This window comes from Varanus komodoensis, unplaced genomic scaffold (assembly GCF_004798865.1).
Source record: "Varanus komodoensis strain SLA01 unplaced genomic scaffold, ASM479886v1 scaffold5, whole genome shotgun sequence".
Classification (NCBI taxonomy): Eukaryota; Metazoa; Chordata; class Lepidosauria; order Squamata; family Varanidae; genus Varanus; species Varanus komodoensis.
The window spans coordinates 12,764,973-12,776,743 of NW_025336087.1; positions in this window are offsets into that span (position 1 = coordinate 12,764,973).

The window sequence follows — 11,771 nt, forward strand, 5'->3', positions numbered from 1 at the left end:
TCCGAGCATGATTGAGGCCATTTTCCCACCCCCCAACATGACCACAATCATCACCTGATGAGGAGTTTGCGACCTGAGGAAACATTTGCCTGAAATTTCTGTTTGTGACCCAATTTGATAGTGAACTGAGGAGTTCATGAGCCGAGGTACCACTGTAGTTAATGGGTGAATAAAGATGTCCATTAATATTGCCTACCTATTCCTGTATCACAAAATAACAACAGTGCAAACAAAAAGAGAGAGAAAATTACACCCAACATAAAGCAACACATGCACATGTGTGAGATGTATGGAAGCCTGTTGTCATAAAGGATCTTAATATATTTAAAAGCACACTATAATTTAAACCCAGTTTACCATTTTATTTTATTGTATTTGTTGCAGTATATTTGACCTTTGTTCTAAAATTTATGGGAAATCTTGCCGCTCTAACAGTGCAATCCTGTTCGTGTTTATTCATAAGAAAAATCCCCCTGTATTCAGTGGGGCTTATTCTTAGGTAAATGTGTGCCAGACTGTATACAGTGCTAGCATATGAGAAGTGTGTTTCTTGGATGTGACTTGTATATTCTACTGATGGCATGCCTTGCCTCTTGCCATTTATTGTGGTTGTGGGGGTGGAATGGGAGGAGGTGAGCCATCATTAGCAACTTCAAATGAAATCTATTTTGTTTAGTTTATGATTATTACCTTGCTGCATTTATGCTGGCAAGAAAAATAATTAGGAACTAGATCAGGGTTGGAGAAGCTTTTTTCTATTGGACCACATACCTTCATGGGAATTTGTTATGAACTGCAGGCAAGCATTGGGCTGTCCTAGAACTAAAATGGAGTAAGCCACCCATTTTCTCTCCTTCCCACTCAGTGGAATGCCACAGAAAGGACATAATGCTCTTTCCAGAGACCTGCTTTCTTGCAAAAGTCTTTTAAAAAATCAGACAAGGGAAGCAAACTATTAGGCAGAGGAGCCGCAGGACATTTTCAGGACATTTCCTAATGGTTCTCTCACATCACACTGGAACATGATCTTAGAAAATGTTAGGAGTTATCTCTATTTTTACATTTTCTGTGAAAGAAAACAGAAAGGTGGACAATAATATCTGTCTGTGAAAAAGAATGATTAGGAACTAAATAAAATGCATTTTTTCCATAGAATACTAGTTTGACTGTACCAAGCATCAGTCAAAACTGAGAGCCACGTGGTGTAGGGGTTGAGAGCGTGACATTGAGACTCAGGCAATCTGGGCTCTAGCCCCCACTCAGCCATAGAGCCAACTGCGTGACTGACCAGTCACAAACTCTCACCCAACCCACCTCACAGAATTGTTTTTGTGGGGATAAGAGTGAGAGCAGGAGGAAAACGGTGTAAGTTGCTCTGAGTCATTGTAAGGAAAACGGCAGGGTATAAACCAAATAAATAAATAAATCTTTCATGTTCCTCTGACAGTTTTCTGGGTTGTTGTGTTGTGAGACACCAAACTACTTCCTACATGAGGACTTGTTTGAGGGCAACAAGCCACGTTGACAATACATGGCTTGTTCTGTGGATTGTAGCATTGCAAAACCTGGACAACCAACCCCATTGTGGATACTAGGAAGCAGCCACTTTTTTGCTTGGCAAGGGAAGCAAGACCCCTTTTCCAGGCTCACCAAGGCCACTGCCAGCGACAGCCATTCCAAAAGTGCTAGCACCAACCATAGACATTGATCTAGAGAGAGTGTGAACTTTATTTTCATTTTGCTTTCACCTGACAACTGTCAAAAGGTCAGCTGCCAAGGAAAAGCAAAGCCAGAGGTGATCTTTGCTCATGAAATGGGGTGGCTTTTGTGGTAAAATCCTCTAAGATTCTCTTCTCTGTTTCCTGCATCTTTTGCACCTAACACTCTAGATGTCGTTTCTTTTCTGGGATCATGGATCTTTGACAGATGTCAATGTTCTACTTCTTTGACAGAATTAATCAGGATTTTTTAAAACAAGAGTATATGCCTATACATATGCATATACCTCTGTGAAAAAGACATTATTAGCATTGTTAAACCAAAACAAAGCCCACATTTTGGTTTTGAGCCTATATATGAACCTATATTCTTTACAGCGCCAGGTCAAAACCTTTTTATTCAAGCATTCTTTTTTTTTAAAAATCGCATTTTAATGGTTTAGCAGTCGCTTTTCATTTGATGTTTTGGTTATTATATTGCAGTATTGTTTTTATTGGATTTTTATTTTAATGTAAGCTGTCCTGAGATGTTATTCATAAAGGATGGCATATAAATGTTTTAAATAAATAAATAAATAAACAAATAAATAAATAATAATTTAAGCCTAAGTTTTGACAGCTACTTGTCAAAACTCTATGATCCTGTAAAGGGAGTGGCTCTCAATTTCCTACTTTACTGAACCTAGAAGCTTAGGAAAGGATGGGAAAGGTTCAGAATAATTTTTAAAAGAGCTCACAGCTGTTACATGGAGAGAAGAGAAAAAATGTTCCTGCTGTAACACCCCAGGGGATGCCTGTGGGGGATCAAAGAAGGAAGTGGGGACAAACAATGGTGAGCCTGATCATCTGTCAGGCACACCATGGGTTATCAGGTAGCAAGCTACCAAGTGTGACTTATTCCCAGGGTGGGTTAGCATGATGTGCAAACATGCCCTGTAAGCTTTCTGTTTTAGTCTTATCCATTTTCATAACATGGTCAACTATGTATGGAATGGCAATGGAATCAGATATCGGACAAACAAGATTTTGTTTGTTAGATAATTTCATCATGCGGAAGGAAGATGTGGTAAGAGACTTGAGGAACAGCACAGAAGATTTTAAAAATTTTGTTTTATTAGTGTGCCTTGCCTAAACTCATATATCATAAGCTTTGAAAACAGTTGTTAGTGAACTTTTAATACAGAAGGCATCCTTCCCAAAGAATAAGCAACAAATGCCAGTTGCAATTAAAACTTCGTATTAAGCACCTAGAGGAAAAACATTAAAAATCATTCTCATTCAATAATATATGTAACGAATTAACCAGGAAATGACTGGCAATAATAAATTGTTCCCAAGTACAGAAATATTTAAGATGTCTGGAAAAATGGGCACAATTGCACATGACAATAATCCACTTCAGTAACCAATAGTGGTAACTTGGATGTCATGCAACAATCCATAAGTTTCAACAAGCAATCAGGCTTACCATAGTTGAATTCTTTTCCCCCCAACAGTTCTCAGGGGACATTGCAGTAGGCATAAATCTTTTCTCCCTTCCTGCTGTGATTGTGAGCCACTTGGGCCCACTGCAGCTTTTTAATTTTTATTTCCACCCACAGATCACCATTAACCCACCTGCAGAGAATGGGCCATTCTCTGGCTCATTGCAAGCTCTGCAGTGGGAGTCATTGTCAGGTTTTGGTGGAGGGGCAGGAGCAAGTGGGGATAAACCCTTTGAAACTCTTTCAGAGTTGCTTAGTGAAGTTCCTCACACTGAGTATAAGAGTCAATATGTTTTGGAAGAGATGGAAAGGGGTGGGACAGCATATATGGGCCCTAGTCCTTGACCCAATAAGGAGGCTTAGGGAGAGACAAGCTTCCCAGCTGGAGGGGCTTTGCCACTCTTGCCATTTTGCTTTCAAGCAATGAGAACCCTCCTGTGGGTGAAGCCAGCAGCCTTACTGAAAAGAGGATCACAGGGAAGTTTCCAGTTTGGATTCAACTCTTTACATGAGCAGAGTCTTCTCCTCCACCTTTGGAAAAAAAAGCTATTTAGAATTAAACTATTCTGTTAACTGGGAAGTTTCAATAAAAGAATTGCATTTCAAAGGATTGTCTTGAGTTTGGGAACCTGAGGGAAGGAAGAAAAGCTCATGATACCACCTTGCACAAAAGACCAGATCTAAGGTATGCCCAGCTGAATGACTGGGGCCAGATACTATCTGGAACTGACCCATGGAAGCCACAGAGTCTTGAACTACTGCTGGCCCCAGCATGTATGCTGAAGTCCCCAAACACAACAAACCTTGGAAATTCCAACATCAACTCTGAGACTACCTTGACTAGCTCAAGAAGGGAGAATGTTAAGTAGTGGGTGGCAGTACACCAAATAAATCCCTATTCTGTCCCGAACACACATCTTTAGATACACGCTTGAAACTGGAAGAATGCAGGACGGAGCATCTGGGCAGGGAAACAGATTCATAACAGACTGCCATAACTCTTGCCTCCCTGTCCTCCCTTCCCTGGCTGGGCATCAGGAAAGCAGTGTGCATACAGAGGGAGAAAGCTGTGCAAGACAGCCAGTCAGAGCACTGATGCAGTTGCTAGGCAGAACGAAGTCATAGAATAGTCAAGTTTGAATGAGCCAGGAAGGCCATCAGGTCCAACCCCTTGTTGTTGCAGGTCACCAATTTATTCCACACTGCTCAGATGACTGTCGAGTTTCCTTTTGAATGTCTCTAGTGTGGGAGAGCCCACAACCTCTCTAGGCAACTGGTTTCACTCTTATATTGCTCTAACAGTGAGGAAACTTTTCCTGATCTTTAGCCTGAATCTGGGTTGTCACAACTTAAGCTGATTATTCCATGTCCTACACTGCAGTATCAGTGAGAAGGGATCTTTGTGACAGCCTTTGAGGTACTTATGAGGTACTTATGGAGTGATATGTTGCCCCACTGCCTTTTCTTCTCTGCTGCTATAGCCACTCTTGTGGCCATTCTTGATGACAGAAATGAGGAAACTACAGAAAAACATTACAATAGAAATCACATATAATGACAAGCTATGCTGGAATGTGGAAACTTTGGAACAGACCATTGATTCTCTGTGGGGATTCAGGGTAACCAAATGTGCCATGTTTCACCACGCTTGCTGAATTTACACGTAATGACAAGTCATTCTTGCCATGGCTTGTTGTTACATGTGAACACAGTGAGTGCTGCTGCTGCCAGACCCTGCCTTGGTCTGTGATATGCTGGGCCAAGTGGGTTTCAATGACAAGGAGCACAGAACAGTTTTCCTCAAGAAGCTCTTTGAATCACTGATCCCCAGCAGTTGTATGGTAGTGGAAACCCCCACCAAGTGAAATGGCTAAAAGGGTAGCTAAAAGGCCCTTGTTCCTGGCACTGCTGTGGAATGCTGTCCGCAGATAGATCTACTTGGCACCTTCAGCCTAGCCTTTAAAACATCTGTTTTGAAATGCTGTCTATGGGCTGTATATTTGTAATCAGGTTGTAAATGGGGATGTAGCCAAATTCCACTGTTTTCCCAACAGGCCCTGGTTAGGTATCTTTCTAGTTAACCTGCTGCCATTGACTCAATCTAGAGGAAGCCAATGTAATGCATGGATTCCATTTTTAGTTTTATGGTGACAATTTGCACACATTGCATTTGTATATGTGTATTTATCTTGAAATTTTAACAAATAGCATCTTTTTAGTTTCCCCTGGTGTTTTGCAAGTATACAAGAGTGAAGATTCAGCTGTCTAATATGGGCAGTCTTAACATTTTTTTCAGCTGTCAATGGGAGCATCAAAGTGGCATAGGTAATATAAACTGGAATAGGTGACTCTGCCTATGGGCTAATTTTTGCACAGTTGCTAAGGACTGAGGAAAAATAGTGGTAAGACAAAGCAGAAACCCATTCATGTTATTTCAGAACTGCTAGGAAAAAAAGGCAAATAACTGCACTGAAATGGTGGGAAGAACATTGTCTCCCATTATCAATGTAATCCTCTTGCTGTTAAGTATTGAATAGACTCTTGTTAATTTCTTCCAACACTTTGCCAAGTCTTCACGCAGTCCAGAAAAGGAGTGATTGGCTTACTCCCTTCTTGCAGCTCATTCATGGAATGGTTCCTCCTGCTTCACAAATTTCTACTTCATTTACGACTCAAAGTTTAAGTTTCTGCAAAATTAGGGGCTTAAAGTAAATAGAGGAGAAATTTGCTCAGCCTTTAAATTTGCAAAGATTTTCCCTCCATTTATTTCCCAGCCTCTAGACTTTGGCTAATTTCCCCTCCATTTAGTTTTATCTTATTTTCCCCAGTCACAGTGCACAAAATAGTCTATATGCAGTTTTGTCAGTTTCCTTGTATGTTATCCACTCCGTAACAGGGCTCCTTTTGACACTAGAATCTGCGTTCTTGGGCATTCATGAAAGACCAGGGAAATAAAAGCATGACTCCATTTTGTACAAGTTTCAACAACCACAACAAAAACATTTAAATAAATTACAGTTTGTGCAAATGACAGACCCCTATTTGGCATACATTTTTAGAACTGGGAAAAAGTCTCCAGTCAGCAACTGCTAATTGAAACACTGTAGAATCAAGACAGACTCAAACTGAATGGAGTTCCTGCCACTGCATAGCCCTAGTTATGAACTAATTTTATCATTCTGTATGCTGGAAATGTTTATGCAATGATCCAGTTATTTTTATTCTGCTGGTGGGTGCCTCCACAAACAGAATTCTGCTCAGAATACCCATTCACTGTAAAAGGGGCATGCCTAACTGGATTATAGCATCAAATCCATATTCTACCTGAAGCCAATAAGCAAGTTCTTATTTTTCTGTGGATTCATCAACTATTAATAAAGTATGGCAATAACTTAATCTACATGACTTCCTTTGAAGCTTTTTTGTGCTTGAGTCCATATGATAGTCCTCTGTACAGACTATCTGAAGGCCATCTAGTCTAAATCAGGTTTAAAGGTAAAGCAGCATTAGAAAGATCAGGGACCTTTAAATTGTCCATCAGCACCCAAATGCCAAATTGAGGTCACAGTCTTCTCCATACAGTATATTTTTTCAATTATAGTAATAATTGTATATCTATATAAATTAGCATACATAATGTTTGTGCTATTCTTGCCCTCTTTTGCCCTTCATTTAGGCAATGTTTGTCTTTTAGTGGCAATGGATAACTTGCCACCCTGCATATAGAATATGTGTGTGGTAAACCAGTGGTGTGAATTGACTATGACAAGTATTTATTTATTTAGAATATTTAGAATATTTATATTTATAAACATTAATATTTATAATAGTGCGCATTACTAACAGGATTTTTTCAAACATCGTATGTTGCACAGCAAGATGCTTGTAGCATATGAGTCACAGGATCACTTGTGCATAATTCATTTTTCCATTGCCTCTGCTCCCGTCCTTTTAAAAGCTGTTGTCATTTGTAGCAATTCAGTAAGTGCAGCATTTCAAGGCATGAAGACATAATGATGAGAGAAAGCTTGGTTTACCGGTTCATTATCATGCACAAGGTTGTTAAAGGAATAGATGCCTTCCTAGAAAAGAAGGTAACAACCCCATATGGGTAGGAAAAAAAACATACTCTACAGAAAAGCTAACAAAATATAACCAAATATATACTTATCCTTTGAAATGAGAAGTATTTTATTGTCACAATTCTACCCATGTTCCTCTTGGAATCAGTATCTTGCTTCTGAACTCATTAGGATGCATGCATAGGACCAGGCTGCCCACCTGTTAATCTCGAAAGCATTGCTTGCAGGTAGGTGGCCGGACAGTCCAGGTTGTGCGACTTGCTGTGAGTCAGAGATACTGATAAGCGAGCAGATGTCTCTCTTTGGTCTTCTCGGCCAGCATCTTTGTTCTGATCAGCTGATTAGCAGCACTTCATTTCCTGCCTTCATTTCAATTGCCCTGTCCCGTTTGCTATGGCAACGCAGCCCCAACGAGATGCCTTTCCCGCCTGGGCCCTGTTCGCATGGAGGACTACGACCCCCAAAGTGCACCGCGCCTCTCCACCACTCTTCGCACGGTATCTCGACGGCGGGAAGCATTTTCTGAGGGGCGGCGGCGACGGTCTCGAGAGCGCCTGTTCACAAACGCGAAGCAAAGCCCTGAGGGGCAGGGCGAGGGGCGGCAACAGGAGCCATGGCGGAGGGAGGAGAGATTTCTGATGCCGACAGCGATGAAACGAGAATTGAGGGGTCCGTGGATGAGAGCGACCTGGAGGAAGAGGAGCTCCAGGGAAAGAGGTGACAAATTCACGCACACGCGGCCCTTGACTGCTGCTTTTGCAAAGGTTTTATGCTTTACTCGGGGACTGACTGCAATTGTCTTTAATTCCTTGTATATATTTACTTATTGTTAAGCCTCACTGGGATTACTGGAGTTTACTCCCAGGTAAATATGCATAGAAGCTCTGCTGAATTAAAGCCACCATGAGCCCTCGGGAAAGCAGCCTGCCTGCTCTGTTCATAATAATAATATTATACACTACCTTTGTGAATACACATACACACAGTCACAGTATGTGAATGCACATACACATACGATGCAAAGCAATTTTAACTACATATTTTAGTGTACATTATCTTCCATGCTTATCTGAAACAAAATACTAAGATGGGAGAGAGCTTAAATATAAATGCAAACACACCCTAAAACACACATACTCTCAAGAAAAGTTTCCTATACTGACTCATTCAAACACAGGAAGCCTACACACAAGCAGGGCTCAGCTGTATATTTAGCGAGGAAAAGGACCAGCAACACCTCCCATTTCTCACTGGATAATCCAGACCAGTGAGAAACATGACCTTTCAACCTAAACCTACCTTACAGGATTTCTGTGAGGATAAGAATGGGGAAATATTTAGTCCCTGGAGAAAAGCCAAATCATTATAATTAAGTATGCTAGCAAAACATAATTGCCTTGCAAAATGTTCACAGTAATTCTGCCTAACCAGTAAATAGGCCATCTTTGCATCAGTGTTACTGTGCAGAGTCATTTCCATACATGTAGTGTATGGAAATGACTCTGAGACAAGAGGCTTCAAATACCCCCCTTGGTAATCTTTTTTATACAGATGCTGGGAAAGGAGTTTGCACACACACAGTCTTAGAATCGCTATTAAGCACTCAGCACTTGAAACAAAATAAACCTCCACCTTGACAGGAATCTAAGCAAAAGGGGGTGGCACACAAAGCAAAGCAGCTACTACAAAGGTTTAGGCTGCTGTGGCAAAACTAAGAAGCACAAGGAAGCTATAGAGTCTTCCAGTGCACTCAGTTGCATCGTATGATGGCACAGCCTCCAATCCTTGCAGATACTGCACAGGTGTGCTCCTGGTCCTGCAGGGACTTGCAGGGTGAAAGGTGCTGCTTGTCACCAGGGGGCGCTGTGAAACAGCTTCAGATCTAAAGAGCATTTTCTTGCTAATGCATTAACTTTAGCTCAGTATGCAAATAATGAATTTATACCACTTTTTAATAGAATCATAACTCTGTTTTACATAAGAAATGTCTAGTAATATTATTAGCACATCCTCCATAGAGCTGGAAGTTTTCTAAAGAGCTTTTGCAAACTATCATATAAAAGACATGTGGATACACTACCAGAATGAATAGCCTCAACCATCCACTTATTTTACAAGGACTACATACATGAAATATATGATGCCTTTTCATACAAAATGATAGCTTCATCTATTTTAAACTAGTCAACTGCAATTAGTTACTTATCTCAACATCCTTCTGTATACATATCTTAAGGACAAATAGTGGCCTCAACCTATGTTCATTATATACTTCCTATAAATAATCATATTTTATATTAGACTTTGGTGTTTGCTATATTGTATACCTTACACATTTCAGTTATCGAAGAACAGAAGTATTAAATACAGTTGTAGTATAGACATTACTAGTAATACAGCTTAGTTGAATATATATGCCTATTTAAGTGGTTTGCAGATCATACAGGCATATATTCAAGAACATCAAGCAGAGTTGCACTCAGGCAATATGTTTTAACTTTTACCTGTTGCTGTAACAGCATCTTGAACCTACAGAAAAGCTGCTTCAGCAAGTCAAGGGACCCACTGGAATAGCTTGGAATGTAATGGGGGGCTGTACTTGGTCAACAATTGACAGAAGCTTTGTTAGCTGAAATGCCTTTTATTTGGCATAACTGATATCAAGACTAAGGTGTGCTTTATATTTTTAGCTTGCCTTTAATGGGTAAGAACATGACCCTGGCAACAGAAAATAGCATTGCTCCAAGAAAAAGGAACTTACACACAGGTAAGAGATTTTTTTCCCCTTCATCAGATGACATCTTTTACTTTTTTTATAACTAAGTTTCTGTAATACTCAATGTAATACTAGTTCTGCAATTTAAAATTAAAGTTTGTTTTTCAGTTGGTAGAACTGAATATCCTATGGTATACTTCAGTGTACTAACTCATACTCTTGGGCAACAGATAGTTGTTCAACACCATTTTTTCCTTGAGAGTAAGTGCATGTGGTCCTAATTCAGATCAAGACCAGTATGTATCAAGAAGGGAAGTCTAAACCTTCCTTCTGTAGTAGTTTAATTCTCAAAATATACTTCCTTTGGTGCAGAGGTTAAAAGAAAAATGAGGCCACCATTGGGTTTTCTTTCTTTTTAAAATTTCTGCATGGGCGGGGGATGGAAAGGGGCATTCTACAAAACAAGTGGCTGATGGGGGAAAGTTTAATCTTTTCTTCCTGATGCATGTGATTCTATTCCATATTTTGGCTGCATAAACTTACTGAGGTTTAAACAATCCTCACACAATCCATGGGTTTAAAGTTACATGAGGGTTGTGTAACCTTCACTTAACCAATATTCACTTGGTTCTGGGTTCATTCTGACACCCACAGCATGTCATCCAAACCCATAACAAGGCACAGTGTGCTGTCTGAAACTTCTTTCCATGATGCATTTAATGTGGTGCTTTATCAAGGCTGCTGCTTCCATTTTCTTTGCGGAAGAAAGATCCTTTTACTTATGTTTTTTTCCTTCTATTCCATTGCACAACTCAAGGTGGTGCTGTAGTACAGAGTGGAATTCAGACTTTACACATGTTCTATTTTGTTGTTGTAATGTCTCAATTTAGTTGTGTAGCAGGATTCATCAAGAGCTGAATAGCATGTCATAAGAACTTTTTATAAATAACCTTTGTCTTATATGTTCTTGTGACTTATCTTTCATTAATGAATTCTTAAAGGCTTTTAGAACTGTAAATGACAAACCCTAGGTCGCTCTGCATGTTGATTACTAGAGCCAGTGATTGTCACTCTTTTTAATGGTATAGTGTGCTTGTCCCTAGTGGGGTTCAGGCAAGCTGAGCAAGAGTGGTGGAGTCCTATTGGAATTGTACTACTGTTGTCAGCAATATTTTGTTACAATATGCAGGGAAATTAAAGCAGCATTTTCTATTATGTTCTTGCTCAATGTTGCTGTTGCAATATGTGATACAGAAGTTTTTTTGAATAGATGTTTCTGTAATACACTTATTTATGCAAAACAGGGAAATGGAATTGAGTGCAGTTATTTGCATTAATTATCTTTACATGTGATTGCAGAAAAGCTGTCTCCAGAGGTTCAGTTTATTAATCAACACAGTATTAACCAGCCAACCCTACGGCAAATGGTAGGTACATGCTCAGGTGCACTGTAGTAACTTTTATGTAAGTAGAAGCTATTTGAGAAACTGGAGATCAAAAACAACCTTTGTTCACTATCATGTAAGACACAGCAAACAGTGGTACAGTGTTCTTGTAATGTAGGATCCATTCTAGATAACAGAATTGTAGAAAATAAACTATGTTAAATGTGCCAAAAATCTAGTAGCCTTATCAGGATTTTTAGAATAAAATCTTACTTCTGCTAATTGAAATGAAAATGGTAGCCTTTCTTAAGTGTGGTAGGAAGTTACTTCCAGGCTTTCTAGGCTTTTTCTCCTTTTTTATAATTGCTCTGGGGTCAAGAGATTCT